Source organism: Electrona antarctica (genome assembly GCF_951216825.1).
Source record: "Electrona antarctica genome assembly, chromosome: 14".
Lineage (NCBI taxonomy): Eukaryota > Metazoa > Chordata > Actinopteri > Myctophiformes > Myctophidae > Electrona > Electrona antarctica.
Genome location: NC_136795.1, coordinates 29,806,058 through 29,826,237, shown reverse-complemented (window position 1 = coordinate 29,826,237; position 20,180 = coordinate 29,806,058). Strand labels below are relative to the sequence as shown.

General features: G+C 45.6%; 1 long non-coding RNA gene across 1 annotated transcript in view; it reads left to right on the top strand.

Annotated features, from left to right (window-relative positions):
* LOC306937699 overlaps nt 1-20,180 on the top strand; it is a 102,891-nt gene that overhangs the window by 52,949 nt on the left and 29,762 nt on the right. The window contains exon 2 of the long non-coding RNA XR_013791638.1: nt 13,799-13,863. This is a non-coding gene — a long non-coding RNA (uncharacterized lncRNA). The remainder of the gene's footprint in view (nt 1-13,798; nt 13,864-20,180) is intronic.

Genomic DNA, 20,180 nt, shown 5'->3' with positions numbered 1-20,180 from the left:
TGGGTTGTGATGGCTGGAAAGTAACCAAGTACATTGTTTTGGCGGTACTTTACTTGAGTATTTAGAAATGTCCAATACTTCTACTGCACTATATCAGAGGCAAATATTGTACTTTTTTTAAATCAAATATAATTCTTTGAAAACCTTTGTTTAGTTACTAGTTACTTAGATTAGGTTATTATTATTAACATGAATTAACCATTTAAGCCGTAGGCCTATTTTATTTCAGCTCTTCAAAAACAGCCGATTTATTAGCTCTGCACAACGCAAGTTGTGAGCTTGTAGATCTGCTAGTTTCAACAAAAAGTTGTACACATTTTTGACAAATTTGAATACTTTTTTACTTTGGCACTTTAGGTATATTTTGATGCCAACACTTTTGTACTTTTGAATACAGTTTTTGAATACAGTGCTTTTAAGCACTGAGTATTTCTACCCTGTGGTATACAAAACAAATCTGAGTAGTTCCTCCACCACCACCGCTGGTGTTCAGGAACGCTCTCGGTTTGCCCACAACAAGTGGTTTTGCTTGGCACTGCCCGCGTGTTGATGCTGTCAGGGTTCTCATGCATATTAGGTTGCTGTCGACTAGCGGTGCACTGGGATGACAATCTGCCGCACAATGCCATCGGCTGGCACGACCGGCGTTGTCAAATTATCGCCTGCTTGCTTAGCTGGCATGCTTGTTCTGGACCGCTCGAGTAGAACGGATCGCAGGCCTTGTCTTTTAGCTTTCGGGCATCTGGCACTGTTACCGTTATGTACTGTATGCATGTATCTGCAGTGGTGGAAAAAGTAACTACATGATCTGCTCAAGTACCGCACTGTGCTGTCTGTACCCATTTAGACTGTGTTGCTGTCCGGGCAGAAGCAACTTTTTGTAATCTCACATACATTTCATGTATTTCAAATACCAAATACAGAGCAGTTAGCAGACTAACACACAGCCATATATCAGTCCTATCAGAGCAGTTAGCAGACTGACACACAGCCATATATCAGTCCTATCAGAGCAGTTAGCAGACTGACACACAGCCATATATCAGTCCTATCAGAGCAGTTAGCAGACTGACCACGTCAGCATGTAAACTTGTAGCACTGCGTGCATACTCACCCAGTAATTACTTCCTAAGACTTTGAGTCAGATATTGTCCTCTAGTTTCATATCCATGTGAAAGTTCTGGCAGAAAACAAATGTTATGTAAAATATCGCCACTTTTACATGAGGAAAAGCTAGACTGAAAATATAAAAACTTCCTTTGGGAACAGTCGATGTTTGGGAAGCACAAACATTATGGTGCACACAATTGACAGTGTTGGGTAATTGATCACACAACCTATTTTGTGTGCCCCATACATTTGTGCTTCCTAAAGTTTTGATATGTTCAGTCCTGCACTCATTCCGGGCCCCTCGCCGGAGAGAATGTCGTCCGTGTGCAGCTCATGGAAAAGTGAAGATATTTGACTAAATACACATTTTCTGCCAGAACTTTCAAATTAAAGGTATATTCAGTGATTCACTTAATTCAAATACCACTTCTTTTTTTGTTTTGCTGTGATAATCCTCCCTACTATAGAGTGTGCTGACTATATAACGAGTTCCTCCCTGTCCCCAGTTAACCCCTGGGGGTCAAAAAAAACGTAGGTTTCGTTTTAGGCTAGGTGGCCCAGCCTTCATCCAGAGGGGCCTTCCGCCAATCAGGATCGAGTGGGGGCAGGCCATGATGTGTGTGCATGTGCTCATCTTGTTAGCGGGGTGGACCGCGTTTTTTTCCAAATCACTGAATGCTCCTTTAATATGAAACTCGTCCCCAAAACGACTCCAACTCTTAGGAATTAATTATTGGGTGGGTGCACAGGCAGTGCTATAAGTTTAAATGCCGACGAGATCAGTCTGGTAACCGTGCGCGCCTGCGCGGATAAGACCGATCTATGGCTGTGTATTTGGAATACATGAAATATATGTAAGATCATAGACATTCTAATCTAGGGCTATTAACTTGCAAACTTAGAATATTCACCTAATATTCAAACATGTATTCACCAAGTAAAACCAACTTACAGTTAGTTGATTTAAAATGTAGGACTTTTGTGCCCGGACAAGTGAATGGGAAATGTACTTGAAGGACAAGTGCCTCAAAAAGTTAATGTCAAGCCCTGAGCAACATATTGTATTTTTTTTTTAGTTTTCCAGAAAACTTCATCGGTTAAGTGCAATTTTGATGTGGTTTCTTCTTTCTTTTTTTTGGTACTTTACTTGAGTATTTCCAGTATTGTACTTTTTACTCCAGATCTACCAGCTCACAAATTGTTGCAATTTGACGCATTGTGAGCTTAGAATGGGGCATGGTTGGTTAATAATTATAGCCCAATTACATGATAATGATTCTGAAATGGGTATCCTGCATAATAATTATTGACCTACATTAAGCACATTTTGAATACCGGATTTATACTGTAACAGTATTGTACTTCTACATTGTTGTGTTACTTTTACTACTACTTTTACTTAAGTCCAAAATGCATGGGAGTACTTCCTCCGCCACTGGCTATGTAATGTTTACAGCATGACAGACTGAAGGAAGTATCCGCGGTTCCAGTCTGAATACCAGGGACACTTTTGCCACACAAAGGCATTTTCAAGACGTTTATTCTTGCGACATGATTGATGGGGACAGATATGTTTTATTTTTCTTCCTTCGCCCCGGGATTATTTATTTTACCTTGCAGTACGTGATTTGTGTTGTGCCTTGTCATGCTGATCAAGTGCTTGTTTTGACTGCTCATCCCTGTTTGGACAGTGCGATGTTGCAATTTCGGAAGCAGGCAAAAAAAAAAGGGGGGGAAGAAAAAAATCTCACCTACTGATAACAAAGAGTAGCGTAGGGCAGGCCAGCGCCAGGGCCCGTCGGATGCTCCAAGGCAGCGTGGGAAGTTCTGTGAACTTCCTGACCCCACGCATCACCGCAACGCATCGACCCCCATCACGTGACAAAGGAATGCCCTGCATCTTTTGTTTTTACAGCCACGGCACTCTTGGAGTTTGAGAGCGATTTTGCATACTATAGAATGATCACGAGCTTGGCATTTTGCCCCTCCATTCTCCTCCCAAATAGGATTTGCAGGCAGCTCTCTCATCCTCTCTCTCTCTCTCTCTCTCTCTCTCTCTCTCCTGCATCTTTTAAATCACTTCAAGCGCCGCCGAGACCCTTTTCAACCCGAGGCGGGCACCAATCTAATGGCATCATTTGGGTCTGCACACACCGAGAGAATCGACCCCCTTTTTTTTCTCATCTGTGGTAAAGGGGTTTGCGAACAGCGGAAAACAAAAGGGCCGGCCCAGTGAAGCGCATCCCGCCTGGCCGGGCTGAATAGAGGGGCCCCTTTCATGGCTGTTTATGAACACCCCTCTTCAAAAACACACATACAAATCACATCCAGTTCTTCCTCGGGGCTGCTCCGATACGGTGGTCGGTTGATGGGTGTGCAGCAGAGTTTCGCTGCGGGGAGATGCGTTGCAATGTGGCAGAGGCCCCATCTCTCTCTCTTTCTCTCTCTTTTTGTATCTGTTCCGGCTGATGAATCTACCCCCACCGCTGCCCCACCTTTGCAACCCCATCCATCAATTGGCTGTCATGCGGTCATTAACATGTCAACGTGTTACATCACGAAGAGCTGGACATCTCTACATTTCTATCGAAAGCGTCATTAAACGTTTTTTTGTCCGGCGTTTGACAATAACTATAATAGATCCCAAACAGAAGCCTAGCGATTGAAAAAAAATGCCCTTGTCTTTTGTCTCACATTTTACAAAGGAACGACCTGATGATATATTTATTATATTAATTATTATATTAATGATTATGTGATGAACGTAGTATAGATTGTAAAAGATAGTCACACAGTAATGCAGATTTAGATGCAGAGACCCTGACACGTACCCCTCTCATCTGCCTTAAGTAGATTAATGTAGTGGATTGACCAATAGACTGTATTGGACTGATATTTGTATTTGCCAGCTAATATTTGTTGAGACTGTATGTCAGATTTGCATTCATTTATGCATTGTTGCGTCTCTTTGAGAGAGAGGGAGGGAACAAAATCAGAGATACAGTATAACAGAAATCGGCCTTGAAAAATCCATATTGGATTACTTCTGTTTACAGTGTCTCAATGCATGGTCACAGCGCTTTGCTTAGTGCATATGACTGCTTCCGTGTGTGTGTGTGTGTGTGTGTGTGTGTGTGTGTGTGTGTGTGTGTGTGTGTGTGTGTGTGTGTGTGTGTGTGTGTGTGTGTGTGTGTGTGTGTGTGTGTGTGTGTGTGTGTGTGTGTGTGTGTGTGTGTGTGTGTGTGTGTGTGTGTACAGTGTTTGCACTTTGGAATGTGCATATAGAAGCGAGCATGAGAGAGGAAGAGAGTGTTGTTGTGGGTATATTTTTACCTCCTTCTCCTGGGTCAGACATGCAGGTCGGAACCGGTTGACCTTTGGACAAATTGCAAGTCATGCCACCACGGCGAGGCACATCCTCTTCTCGTAAGTCACCTCGTCCTTCCGCCGTGTGTGTGTCACTCGCCTCGGCCGTCGTTCGTCAGGCGTAACGTCTTGATGGACAGGAGGAATGTGCGGGCGTTGAGGGCTCGGCAGGGCCATTCTTTTTCAGGTGTTCTTAAGCAAACAGCACAGCCGCTATGTCCTGTTTTTATGGATTTCACACGTCACTGTTCAAACGTTGAAACAGGCTGGTCCCTAAGAGTACATGGGAGAGAGCAAACACAGCGCTCTAATACTTTACCGCGCTGACCTTCTGGGCTTAAACTAAAACAGAACATGCAACACATTTCAACGTTCCTGCTCGGGAAACAATGCGGTGCAATGGGATGGAAAAATGTTAATGAAGTTACATTGTGAAAGATTTATTTTGTAATTTGTTTTTGAATTAAATTATCAATACTTTCACTTATTTCATTACTGTTCTGTCCCACATCGATCTAGTTTATCGTCCCTGTCGGGTGGAAACCTCATATGTCACACTGTTACTTTTCAGGATTCAAAGTCGAAAACGGCACAAGTAGCAGATCTACAAGCTCATCAACACGTCGCTTTGTACCGCGTATCGAGCTTGTGAATCTGCTACTTTTGAGGCAATAGTGTGACGCTGTAGTATGATGGAGACAAAGTAATTCATGAAAAAACACAAAATTTGGCAAGGTTTCTACCCGACAGTGACGTTATCTACACAGGTTAACTTGTACGAGACTGTATGGATCAACCTGTCAAGGCCCTCTCTCTGGTCACAGTAGCGCCATTCAGCTCAGGGGTTGATCTTAGTTGAAGGGTCACAACCTCTGACAACCTCTGACATTTTTACACGTTTAAACACCTCTTCAAAAACACAAGCGAGGGCTTCTGTGGCCTGGTGGTGATTTGACGAGTTTTTTCTTTTTCCGACGTACGCATGTCGGGAAAATAATCTCGGCGCCACCGCCGGCACTGAACGCAACACAGCTCCCGTCAACACGGTGGTGGGTGACTTCCGTGTTTGTCGCCTTTATAGCCATTATAAAAATAGTAAAATACCCCCGTTTTTTGCCAGCTTTAAACCGAGCTCCGCTATTTGAATTGGTGTCGGTCGCATGCAATGGAAAACAACAGTGGGAAACTCTCTGGGAAAGTTTTTCAACGCCCATAAAAAAATATGTATTTTCAAATGGCCTCTCTAATCCACAACGCCCCCAAGAAATAAAACTATTGAAACAAGTACAATGTCTACTTTTATTAGTGGCATGGAAAAAATATGGGGCGGAAATGTGTGCCGTTCGTTTTGGTCTGCAGTGCACTGTGTGCTGCATGTATAAACATTCAAATCCTCTCTGTTAATTTATCAATTTTTAACTCAAGAGTGTGTACGAATGGAACTTAGAGAGAGTGCAAGAATGGAACCAAAAGGACTCATAAGGGTCCATTTGGTTCTATTCGTGCACTCTCTGAGTTGAGGGTTTTAGTGTGCAGCCTGTTTATGTAAGCCTGTGTGAACTGTGAAGTGGTTATGTTCTGTATGTGCCTGGACTTGTGTGTCACTGTGCTATACTTTGCAAGCAGTGCCAACAACACTGTCAAGCTCCCTGCCATGCATGCCATCCCTTTTTTGACACCCAGTATGAACCAACCAGACACATACAGGTCAATTGTTTTTCACCGAGTTAAACCAACTTTTTTGCTGTGTACCACTGCCTCTAAAAGAAAAAAAAGCAAACCCTTTCTGCCATCTTTGTTGCCACTCTTTCCTTGTTTTAAATCTGTCCCCGATACATCGAGGAGGAGGCAAGGCGGCAAGGCATTCCTTTGGGGTTGTGTAATATGGTGGTTTGAGGCAAGTCGAGAGGAGTTATCGCAGAGCGAAGAGAGAGATTAGAGGAGAACAAAAAGGAGAGGTTTAGAGAGAGAGAGGGAGAGGGAGAGAGAGAGAGAGAGAGAGAGAGAGAGAGAGAGAGAGAGAGAGGAGTTTGCTGCATAGTTGTGGTGGCTTGCGTTATCGCGGGCCTCCTCAGCGCTGTGCTCGTTCCGCGTGGCCCGCCTTAATCTCCCCTCCCTCCCCATGCACACTGTAAACGGGCTCTAATAACCCTGCACACGATTAAAGCAAACATCTTTAATAGCGACCCGCCTCATTATCAACTCACACTGGGATAAATGCCGAGGCTCAGCCCTGCACCAACCATGCTTTTAGTTTTATATGTTGTGCACCAGAATTATACAGCAAAGCTGCAGGACGAGTCATCCTCATTAGTTCTTGTCCTATAGAGAGAATGTGTGTGTGTGTGTGTGTGTGTGTGTGTGTGTGTGTGTGTGTGTGTGTGTGTGTGTGTGTGTGTGTGTGTGTGTGTGTGTGTGTGTGTGTGTGTGTGTGTGTGTGTGTGTGTGTGTGCGTGCGTGCGTGCGTGTGTGCGCGTGTGCGTGTGCGCGCGTGTGCGTGTGCGCGCGTGTGTTTGTGCGTGCGTATACTAATGTATTTAGAGAGTTCTTGCATTGTTGTTGGCAGTGTTTTACGTTCCAGAGCAGTGGTTGGTTTGTGATGGCTGAGCTGACTGGCAGGGTATCATTTGAGCATGGTACTCTACATGTATGATGGCTTCTTTATGCAGAGAGACAGTGGTGGTGGGTGTAGCAGTGGGCCATGCGGGTGGAGGGTAGTTCTTTATGCAGAGAGACAGTGGTGGTGGTGCAGCAGTGGGACATGCGGGTGGAGGGTGGTTCTTTATGCAGAGAGACAGTGGTGGTGGTGTAGCAGTGGACCATGCGGGTGGAGGGTAGTTCTTTATGCAGAGAGACAGTGGTGGTGGTGCAGCAGTGGACCATGCGGGTGGAGGGTAGTTCTTTATGCAGAGAGACAGTGGTGGTGGTGCAGCAGTGGGCCATGCGGGTGGAGGGTAGTTCTTTATGCAGAGAGACAGTGGTGGTGGTGCAGCAGTGGACCATGCGGGTGGAGGGTAGTTCTTTATGCAGAGAGACAGTGGTGGTGGTGTAGCAGTGGGCCATGCGGGTGGAGGGTAGTTCTTTATGCAGAGATACAGTGGTTGTGGTGTAGCAGTGGACCATGCGGGTGGAGGGTAGTTCTTTATGCAGAGAGACAGTGGTGGTGGTGCAGCAGTGGGCCATGCGGGTGGAGGGTAGTTCTTTATGCAGAGAGACAGTGGTGGTGGTGCAGCAGTGGGCCATGCGGGTGGAGGGTAGTTCTTTATGCAGAGAGACAGTGGTGGTGGTGCAGCAGTGGGCCATGCGGGTGGAGGGTAGTTCTTTATGCAGAGAGACAGTGGTGGTGGGTGCAGCAGTGGGCAGTGATGGAGGGTAGGCAGGTAGTGCTCTAGAGGGTGCTGTTTACTGTAGGAAATGCCCTCCACTTCTCTGACACTCCCACTCCGGTCTCACTCCCTGTCTTTTCATTGGAAACAGAAATCTCTCGAGCCATAGAAATATACTCATCAATCATTGAATGGTTTCTTCTGAAGGGAGATTAGGAGCTGCTGCTACTTCACTAGAGTCAAGGCACTGTTGCTCTGGCTGGTGCATGGTTGTTGGTGGATGGTCTCATGTGAGAGGAAGTCTTTTCAAACTGTGTCTGAAATAATTCACAGTTTTGTGTTGTCACACACTCTCTGTCACTCTGTCTGTCTGTCTGTCTGTCTGTCTGTCTGTCTGTCTGTCTGTCTGTCTGTCTGTCTGTCTGTCTGTCTGTCTGTCTGTCTGTCTGTCTGTCTGTCTGTCTGTCTGTCTGTCTGTCTGTCTGTCTGTCTGTCTGTCTGTCTGTCTGTCTGTCTGTCTGTCTGTCTGTCTGTCTGTGTCTCTCTCTCTCTCTCTCTCTCTCTCTCTCTCTCTGCAGTGTGTATGCACGTGCACATTGCAGTGTGTGTCGACCTCACCTGTGGTCCACATTATATACAGTACAGGTACAGGCACACACACATACATGCATATACACAATCGCCCCGAAGACGTTTACACAACTTCCACACAGCCTAACAAGGGCCAGATGATGAGCCCTCCTATCAATCAGGCTTCCAGCGGCGGAACAGAGACAGTAAAGGAACAGTAAAGGAATGTGCGGTCGGTGTGGGACAGACACCTTCGCTGCCTGCATGCGGCTTCCTGCGGCGCTATTGCAGGGTGTAATCCCTGACATCACCCGTGTTTACTGCTTGTGTTTTAGTTACAGGACTGATAGGTGCATGCTTGAGAGCTTACACACACACACACACACACACACACACACACACACTGATAGGTGCATGCTTGAGAGCTTACATGGGCCTTCTGCTCCACTTACTCCACAGCCTGGCCCCAGGGGATCTTTCACAGGCACGAGCAAACACGCACGAGCACACACACACACACACACACACACGCACACACGCACACGCACACGCACACGCACATGCACACACACTTCTCACCCAAAACAACCAGATACAGTAAACACAACAGACCTATATCACTATAGCACCCAGCATATTACTCATACACCGTCTGATGAGTCGTCTAGCTACTACTGTATGTTGGAGAGATTGCAGTTAAAGCTTTTGTTTTCACAGTCAAATCCTGCTGTGTTAATTGTACTTTGAGAATGTAGTGTACATCATATGTAACCTGTACTGGTCCACTTGGTTACACATTCTCTGAGAGCTACGACAGATAACATAAAGTAAACACAACAGACTCCATGGTATCACTGTAGCACCCATATTAGTCATCCTTTCTGAGTTGTCTACTGTACTCTATGTGGAGAGAATTCAGTTTAAAACCTTTAAAAGGATCCCTGGCAAATAAGCCTTATATGTCTAATACATTATAATTGCCTTCTATGCACAAAAATGTTAAATTAAATTGAATTAACTTTACTTTTACTCAAGGGGAACAAGCTAGCACCCGTCACAAGTCGATGATGTAATTTGTCCATGATGTGTGGTCCAGCCCTATGGAATGTTGTAATGCATGTTCTAATTAAAATGTTGTTTTGATGCTCATATTCTTAACCTTAGGAAGTATTGCGTTTCTTTTTTTTGTCATATTAGGTTAAGTACGATTGTTTATTGCTGGACCACACATGGGCAGATGACATCATCACCTTTGGATGGGCGTGGTTCCCCTTTTAAGGACCGATCACACCAAGCATACATAATAAAATCACACCCGTGTGAACTGAGTGGTGCAATTTCGTTTGGGGGTCCCTGGAACATCCAGACCTCCAGGAACGCGCCCAGGGGGGGCGTTCCTGGCCCGGGCCGGTTCCGTCAGGCCCGGGCCGGTTCCTTGGAGTGGCTGCACCACTCAATAATAATAACAACCAGTAAGACGCCCTGAGGGCGAGAAACGGCACCACCCTGAAGGGCGAGGTCGCGTGCACGCATCCGCCTGGGTGACGGCAGTCTGTTGGGCGAGCACTGGCGCTTTGGCATGGGGGGGTCAGATCAACAAATGGAATGAATTCTGTACTGGCTATGACTATCCAGGGTTTGATGAGGTCAGTGTTGTGATCTTCATATATGGAGACGGCCATATATGGAGCGTGTCACGAGGCGTGATGGACTGGTTTTTCAGGTTTTCATAGTAATCTGCCACCAGGAGGTGGGGGGGGGGGGGGGGGGGGGGGCATTAGTTAAGGGTTAAATGCCTTGCTCAGGGACACCTCGAGTCGACACATTGCTGCCAGTTGCTGCCAGTTTTGGTTACATTTGTACATTCTCTGTGTTACACACGGGATAAATTAAAACTGTGGATTTTGTTTTACTGTGTACCAAGTAATATAATTTACACTGCTGGGGTTTCATTTTGTGCTCTCAGCATCAAGTGTTGTTTTTTGTAAAAAGTAGTCGGCAACCGCAGTTTCAGGTAATTTATGCTCAAGCACGGCTTCCAAGTTTGGACTCGCCGTAACTATATTTTTCTGTTTTTGCGTTTTGGATTTTTTTTTAGTGGGATTACCATAATAGAATCATTTGCAAGGGACATTAAACTTGTGGCTTGTTTCCCCCCACATGTGTACTCAGTGTATTTGAGGAGGTCTTTTTCTGTGTTGTTTTATATGGTTAGGATTTCGTCACGAGTGACGCCGGCCCGCGCCGCTGAGGTCATGCATGGGGAGTAGAAAGTCTCGCCTGGTGCCAGCGATTGAACTCACTTTTTTATTTTAGGAAATAGTCTAAATTTAGAACTCTCGGCTTTGGCCAAAAGGTTTTGCCCCAAAGTCCCTCGGTTAACACACATTTTCGAGAAGTGACTCCACATCTGGAATTTTAATGACGATGAAGAAAAAAAGAACAGAAGAAGAAATCTACGTATTTAAATTCTTTTTTTCTTGCCTTTTGTTTTGTTCTGTTCTGTTCGTTTCTGGGTGACTGGGTGAACTTTCTCTGCTTCTCATTTATGTGTGGGTGTGTTGCTCCACAGGTAAAAGGACTGACATGTTAGTGTGTGCTTGTGAAATCACTGCATGGCTTCTGACGTGAGTAACCAAACAGAAACCCTCCAGTAATGGGACCCCCACTGTTGACCTCATGAACCCTCACACGCCCTATTCTGGGTATGGTGTAATAATATAATAATAATAATAGGTGAACATCCGGCAAAAACGTATAATAATAGTATAAGCTTGTACATCGACTGTTTTTGACAAAGATATGTTGGCTATTTGGTGCACAGGGGGTAAAAAGGTCAGACTCCGGATGGTGATGGACAAAGCGTAGGGTTTGAGTGAGTGCTCAATATGTCCAGCTCAGATGAACTGAATTGCTGTTGCAGGGTTAATAATTATCAATGGTTCTCACACTGGGGTCCAGGGACCATCAGGGTCCCTTGAGGAGGTTCCAAATGGACCCTTACAGGTCTGTAACTCTGAGAGTATTACAAATGGAACCAAATGGACCCTTACAGGTCTGTAACTCTGAGAGTATTACAAATGGAACCAAATGGACCCTTACAGGTCTGTAACTCTGAGAGTATTACAAATGGAACCAAATGGACCCTTACAGGTCTGTAACTCTGAGAGTATTACAAATGGAACCAAATGGACCCTTACAGGTCTGTAACTCTGAGAGTATTACAAATGGAACCAAATGGACCCTTACAGGTCTGTAACTCTGAGACCCCCTTTCCACCGGTTGGGAACCGGTTCAGTTCAGAACCAGTTTTTAGTTCATGAGCCAGACCTCCAAAATTGGAACGTTAATTATGAATTGAGTGGGAAAAACCATACCTATATTAAATTGATTATAGGATCAATATTTAAGTAAATTAATATGATAGCCCTTCCACAGTAGTAGCTTTTTCATTATTATTATTTTTGCATATGTTCCTATATAATGCCTAATTTGCATATTATCATTTTAAGATTTGTAAAACAATAAATCATTGTCTTTGTGTAAGTAATCAACTGGGGAAGTTTCATGGTGATAATTTAATATAGGTATGGTTTTGCACACTCAATTCATAATTAACGTTCCAATTTTGGAGCTCTGGCTCATGGACTAAGAACCAAAAAGAACTGAACCGGTTCCCAGCCGGTGGAAAAGGGGCCTGAGAGTGTGAACCAAATGGACCCTTACAGGTCTGTAACTCTGAGAGTGTACAAATGGAAACAAATGGACCCTTATACAGGTCTGTAACTATATGAGAGTGTCCAAATGGAACCAAATGGACCCTTGCAGGTCTGTCACTCTGAGAGTGTCCAAATGGAACCAAATGGACCCTTATACAGGTCTGTCACTCTGAGAGTGTCCAAATGGAACCAAATGGACCCTTATACAGGTCTGTCACTCTGAGAGTGTCCAAATGGAACCAAATGGACCCTTATACAGGTCTGTCACTCTGAGAGTGTACGAATGGAACCAAATGGACCCTTATACAGGTCTGTCACTCTGAGAGTGTCCAAATGGAACCAAATGGACCTGCATGCCCTCAGAGTTATGGGGGTCCTTGATTAGAATAATAACAATAGCAAGCAACACAACCATTACTTATCTTGCATATTAATTTGTATATTATTGTAGGCCTACTGTAAAGAACACCCAATGGTGGAATTTCAAATGTCCGAAACCTCGATGGCCAATCGGATCATAGGATACAGCAGGTTGTACCAACCAATCCGAACACCTACATTACAGTACAGTACTGCTGTGACCACTAACCAGCCAATGACATGGCAGAGTCACGTGCCAAGCATGACTGTACCAGAAACCTTATGTTCCTCTGTGTTCATTCTGTTAAAGGGTCCATATTTTTTACCCTCTCAGAGGATCATACTTTAACTCCGGGTCCGTTGGAAGTGTCAAGTTCAACTCTTGTGGTATATTTTAATACATGGCGTGACGTTGATGGGAGCCACCCGTCCATCACCGGCGCTATTCCTGCCGCTGACCCGTGCCTGTCGAGCAGGGGCTCGGCTCCGCGGCTCGGCTGTAAAGCGGTCAACGTGTTGGAACCTGGTCCAAGCGGGTTGTGGCTTTGAACCCTCTTCCAAGTTGTCCCCCCGTATTACAATATCGTTGCTGTTGGGGCAATAACCTTGTATCTCCATGTTCCATGTTCCAATGCCCTACATGGTCATAACAGCATCACACACAAAAGTAGCAACAACAAAAAAAGAAATCGTGTGATGGATCATGGGACACTTTGTGAGTTTGTAGATCTGTTATTTGATCTACTTTTGTTTGTTTTGAAAGTGGTTAAGTGTGTGGGGTTTTATAAATATTTGACCAATAACAAGTATTAACAAGAGCTTCTAATTAAAGCATAACGACACTAGATTGAAATAGGAACACAGGTTATTTTAGTTTTTGCCATTTTCTGAAAAGTAACTGTTTTTGACATATGAGGTTTTCACCCGACAGTGGAAGCGATATTTCCACCACAGCTCCACTGAAAGGCACTGAGCCCAACAAGCTGAGAGACAGGAGTTAAACATATCGTTACTGTGAGGCAGAAACCTCTTATCTCCATTATCCATATGCTAACTTTTTGCGTATTTTTGGTAAATGAACGCCCCTAGACTTGATCATACAGCAGTGACATACAAAAGCTTCAAAAGTAGCACATCACACAAGCTCCAAATGCAGAACTTGTAGATCTGCTACTTCTGCCACTCTTGAATTAAAATCCTGCAAAGAACAGTTTTGGAGTTTTGGATGAGAGGTTTCCACCCGACAGAGAAGGAAATGTAATACCAGGCCGTTGGTGCGTGGAGTGACGTTTTTGTCTCCCTTTTGATTTTTTTCTTTATTTCTCTTCTCCCCTCCCTTTTTTCCAGAGTGGAGGAATATCCCGGGTTCCCGGAATGATGATGTTCCCCCTTGCTTCCCAGGGATTCTTGTGGTGAGTATATATGTTACCAGAGACATTACAAATGGCTTCGACTGGGCTTGTGGTGTTCCAGTGTTAAAGTTTTGCCCTGTAAATCTCAGCTGTGTATACGTTATCCCCGGCCATGTGGTCTTATTAGGGGAGCTTTAGCTTAACGCACCCATAAACCTAGCAACAAGCACCTGGGTCTGCTGCCCTCGTTACCTTTATCTCCAAACCAGGGCTGCAACAGTTCAAACCAATTAATCTGATTAATCAATTATAACAAAGAAATAATACTAATTGTTATTATTTAATAAAGTGATCCATTAATAATCAATCCCTATTGAGCATTGGGCTATGTCATTGAAGCCAGACAAAGTCAAAGTCGTTCTCCGCATTTGGCCCATCTCTTGGAGCAGTGAGACGCAGCCAAGGAGCGGTGAGCTGCAGCTGTGCCGCGCTCGGGAATCATTTGATTAGTTGAGTTTTTGACAAATGTCAAAAACTTTCAAATAGTGAAAATACCATGGTTCTACAAGTTGTGAGCTTGTAGATGTGATACTTTCATTGTTTCTGCACTACACTGTAATGCATCAAAGTATAAAACAGGGCCTAAGTGATTCATCGATTTGTTCATAGGCTATATATAAACAATTATATAAAACGCATCTGTGTCATTTTAAATTTTTCGTGTGCAACATATCTACCACCTCCATACATCTGCTATTGAACAAAAAACATCTTGAAGAAAGTGTGAGAACTACTGATTTAGAAGGCATTCGTTTGTGGCATCAGCCTCAGGGTTAAACGAAAAAGTAATCTATAGAATAATCGCAAATTAAGAAAACCAAATAAATGAGCAGTCTATCCCCAGAGCCAGGCTATCATGGCCACCATCCATGGGTTGGTGTTCAGCTTTGCTGTTCCTCTGGACTGCATGGTTCTGTTTGGAGCTCACCCCCATGCTCCACAAAATGTGTAATATAAGGACACAAATGGCCGCGTGCCAGAGACTTATAGTGCCGCTGTGGCTCAGGCTTATAAAACTCTATATCCTGACGCAACTCATTTCACTGTTGGCATAATTGTCTGCCAAACACTATTAACCATTTAAGTTGTTTTAACGTCAGCCTGAACTGCCAGTTTGGGAGCGGATCCAAAGTCACACAGGGCAGAACAGAGATCATTTCTCTCATTGTTCACATGTGGACTTTTGGACAATGGTTCTCAAATAATGGTTTGGTGTGCATGGGCTGCATTATAAACTCAGGTTTGGGTTTGTTTTTCTTTTTCCTGAATTTCACGTCATGTTTGTTCCTTTTCCTTAGTGCTTTATTTTATTTTATTTCTTTTGCTCAAGCTGCCGAGGGAGCATTTGAAAGCTATCAATGTCACGGCAAAATGACATCCATGAAAAACTACCATTTGATTACACGAGCACATAAAACCACAAACTGTGTTTTGTGGCCACAGCCTACAGTGAACTGAATGGACTTGGCCTCCCTCTCACCTCCCCTCTCAACCCCTCAGCCTCCCCCCAATCCCCCCACCCCCACCACCACCGGTACCCCCCGCCCCCCCCCATCCCACCCCTGTGACTCCCCTCATTGGACCAACCGGTCCACCCTCCAGCAGCCAGTGTGCTCCTGTCAGCGTGTCACCCAGGGGTGATGCCCCTCTCTCAGCCCCCATCGGGGCCCTCTTTGACTCGGCGGCGCTCTGTTTGCCCAATCATTTGGGAGCCGGATACGGGGATGAATTGTTAACTACAGTGGGTCAGCCCCGCGGCCCACCCACCTCCCCCCGACCCCCTCGCCCCCCGACCCACTGTTGACTCATTGCCATGGCGATGGGGTAGGAATTTGTTTTCTCTCATGTGTCCGCTGCCAGCTTTCTACCCCCCCACCCCACCAACACACACACACACACACACACACACACACACACACACACACACACACACACACACACACACACACACACACACACACACACACACACACACACACACACCAGAACAGTCTCCATCATCCACCCTCCATCCCCTACGCTAGTACACTTTTTCATGTCACGGTCCCCAAACTGTATTTGGCCAGGGACCCCTATCTGAAAATGTTTTCTGCCAGGGACCCCCTCATACCAAAATTGTCGTTAATCGTTAACATATCTCACTTTTACCCTTCATTTTCAAGAGGTTTTTTAAAAAAAATAACGGATCTACAAGTTTGTAGATCCGATTTATAGGGTGTAAACAAGTGATTGAACCAATTTCCATCAAGGATCCCTGTGTGACAACCACTGCCTTATACGCCACCGGCCCACCGGGCTGACCGATGCCACAAGTGTCTAGCTGATGTAGAGTCACATGGGTGAGGGCGGGGGCTTGTGGGAGGTGTGTTCCACAGGGCGGAGCCGGGCTGTCAGTGTCACATGGGCCTTTTGCCCCCGTCACTGCCGCTCCGCTCCGCTCTGGGAAACGAGACGACCTGAAGGGGAAAATGTGTGTGATTTGTTTGGTTGGAAAGTGAGCACAGTCATCAATGGTTTCCTGTTCCCCTCTGCGACGCACACACACACAAATTGCACACGCACACACATGTACAGAAAGCGTGCACAAGTGCACATGAACACACACACGCGTGCACACACGCACACACACACACACACCACCATGTTTGTAGTACTCTACTTGTGAGGACATCAGGTTGTTTTTGACAGTATTTTTTATGATTGGGGCTGGGAGGGAGTCTGGAAGATAGTTGGAAGTCTAATTATTACATCTTGATGTACAATAATGTACATTTCTAAAGAAGAAGACATAAAGTACAACTCATGGACAATCACAATCAGTTGGAAATATTTCATTTCGATGTGGTGTCATAATTAAACATAATGTTGATATGGCACGCTGACTATGGAGGAGGATCCTATTGGTTTACCGATCTGAGCACCCGCCCCCACCTCAACAGCAGAGAACACTGATGTCACCACATTTGGAGCGACACACCTCTGCACTTTTATTGGTTAGCAAAATACAAGGAAGTGGGCTTCCTATGCCATATCTTCCAATGCGTTTCCCCAGGCTTTCACTTGAGCCGAATGCGAACGAAAAATAAAAGCCTCAAATTCTACTGAACTTGTGCATGGGGGCATTTACACGCACGCACGCAAACGCGCGCGCGCGCACACACACACACACACACACACACACACACACACACACACACACACACGCACACACGTGCACGCAGTTTTCCTCTCCTCTCTCCCATGTCTGTTCTCTCCGGAGGCCGAAGCTAGCTGGTGTTTGTTAGGACAGGCATATAGGCAGCTTATGGCATGTTGCAATCTGTGTATAGCCGGCTGCAATCCCCCTGCAGCCATTGTGGTTTTCTCGGTTAAAATCGTTCAAGCCGTGTTTATTTTCGCAGTGCATGCGGCAGAACCTCTAAACAGAGAGAGAGAGAGAGCAGTCCTACCCCTCCATACATCATAGCACCGCCGCCGATGTCGCCAGGCCAGAAACCTCTTATGTCCAAAACCCTTCCTTTTTTATACATGATTATTTTTACCATTTCACCTGAAAAATGCAAAAATGTCAATAAACAGATTGTTGGGGGGAAAAAATCACGATAGGCTTGTAGATCTGCTGTTTTCACTACATTTGACACTTGTTTGATGATTGTCTGACAGCCACAATAGGCTTCTACCAATTTAACCACTTTGTGGGCACGGCTTTCGCAGAAAACACAGACTGGCTATTTTCCACAGATACTTTCCTCACGATATCAGAAAACAGAACAGACACACACTACTAGTATTGAGCCCTGAGGGACTCATATGGGGTTTAAGTGGAAAAAATGTCCATGCTTTTTCTTCACATAACCGAGCAACACCAGCAGCGCAGGGTGGCGGGAGGGGAGGGCGTACGTGCAGCAGTCCGAGCTCCGAGTCCCCGTGTTCCCTCGTCAGTATATTTACGGTTCGGAAACAATATCCAGACGCGAGCGGTGCAGTGCGTATATATACAGTGCTTTGTGTTAGCGCTGCGCTGCACGCGGCCCTCTGTAACCATTCGATTTATTACTTTGTAGCTAGCTAGCACCGCGGTAAGCCTGGCCCACACCTTCACTAAAGGTCTCATTCCCATGGTTGTCTCGACTTAATCAACAAGCTCAAGGGTGTGTGTGTGAGTGCTCAAGGGTGTGTGTGTGCTTTTGCGTGTGCGTGCATATACGCGTATATGTGTGCCCGCGTGCGTGCGTGCGTGCGTGCGTGCGTGCGTGCGTGCGTGCGCGCATAAGTGTGTCTGAGTTCGCGCACACGTTATTAGCTCAGGGCAGGTGAGTGTTTGCCTACCTGTCTCCCTTTATGAGGTGAGTGTTTGCACAGGGAATGCACCGCGTCCGATTTGTCATTGCCTCCCCATTGTTGGGCTCATCCGACCATCGCCTTGAGGGTTCTGTTCCACTGTGTCCTGGCAAGCCAGAAATATGTGCTTTTCATTCTGCACTGTTTTTCTTTCTTTCTCACTCCCCCTCTCTCCCCTTTTTTTCTCCGGCATGTTTGTGCGCGTGTGCGTTTCTGGGTGAAGATGTGACTTGGAAGAAAAGTGTGAGAGAGAAGATGGGAAATGCGTTTGGCTCCCAAAACAAAAGGAACAGAATTGGAATCAAGAAAACGTGGAAAGTGAATCACCCCTCGAGCGCTGCCTGCTCTATAGCACGAGGCGAATCATCATACTTTAGAGAAAATGTCAAATGTCAGCCCCGTTTTCCGGGGGGAATTCACAAAGGGTTTTTGATGAGAGCTCATGCGTGCAGGCCTCTGCTTCTCATCTACAGAACATGGAAGGTTCTCTATCACGGATGCGGGTCAGCTGGGAGAGAAAAACACTTGTCGTCTGACTACAATTACATCAGCCATCTGAAGTGATCAGAGGAGTTACACAACATCTGAAATGATCTGAGGGAAAAGACCAAGTGGGGGGGAAACAGAGATACGGTGATGTCATTGAACGGCATGGCTTTCTGGCGCGGCATCTAGAGAGCGGTGGGGTCTGCGCGGTGACCCCCGGTCTCTGGTTCAGTCCCTGACGCCGACACTCAGATGGTTAGCAGAGCCGGGGTCTTTTGATATTTCCCCTGCCGGTCATTCATTGTTATCGCCGGTGGGGGCATGTTTTTTATCCCATGCTTCTGGTCAGCCGGAATTAAATACATGCGTTTCCTCTTTTGGGGGGGAAATGTTAAGACTTGTCTGATGTGCTTAATATTTAGTTTAGTTTCATGATGTCAAAACATTTCAATGTAATACGAATTTATGTCAGGGGCCTAAATTTCAAGCACGGGATTTCGGGAATTGCACGTATTTTAATTGTGGGAGATTCCCGCACAGATTTACGGCGATTAATATAATCTGACTAGAAGGAATGTGAGCACAAACTCCAGTCACAAAAACTATATTAAAAACGTATGTTAGTCATGTTGCCTGTTAATAATAAAATGAGAAGTGCCTGAATGGACAGAATGTGAGTGCTGGCTGTCATTCCTGAGATTAATGTACTGTAAGGAATAATATAGGATGCAGGAATGGAAGTGCTGTCTAATTCTGCTCCATCTTTTCTCCTATTTGTATTTTATATGGAAAGTGTCTCCCCTCCCCTGTGTGTGTGTGTGTGTGTGTGTGTGTGTGTGTGTGTGTGTGTGTGTGTGTGTGTGTGTGTGTGTGTGTGTGTGTGTGTGTGTGTGTGTGTGTGTGTGTGTGTGTGTGTGTGTGTGTGTGTGTGTGTGTGTGTGTGTGTGTGTGTGTGTGTGTGTGTGTGTGTGTGTGTGTGTGTGCACGCTCATTAGTGTTTTATTTTTCTTGCATAGTCCTAGCAAGTTTTACGTAATATCTTAAATAATATTTTTGAGAGATTTATGCAATGTCTGCAACCATTTATTTGTACGTCAATTGTTCTAGATGTCTATGCATGATAGTGCAACTGTGTGTGTGTGCGTGTGCATGCGTGTGCATGCGTGTGTGTGTGTGTGTGTGTGTGTGTGTGTGTGTGTGTGTGTGTGTGTGTGTGTGTGTGTGTGTGTGTGTGTGTGTGTGTGTGCGTTTGCGTGCGTGTGTGTGCTTGCCTGACGTCCTGTGCCACTGTGTGGGTGGTCCTCACGGCTGGTTTGATAGTAATCCCCTGTCCCATAAATCAGTGTCCTGACTCGGACCGGGGGGCTGATGCTGTATGACCAGCGAAGCGAGGGGGCTTTGCACGGGGCCTCGTGCACTGCAGCCGGCCGCACGCACTGCCCTGCCCCTTGCTGCCCCTCGCTAGTAGCTACCCTGTCCCTCGATATACC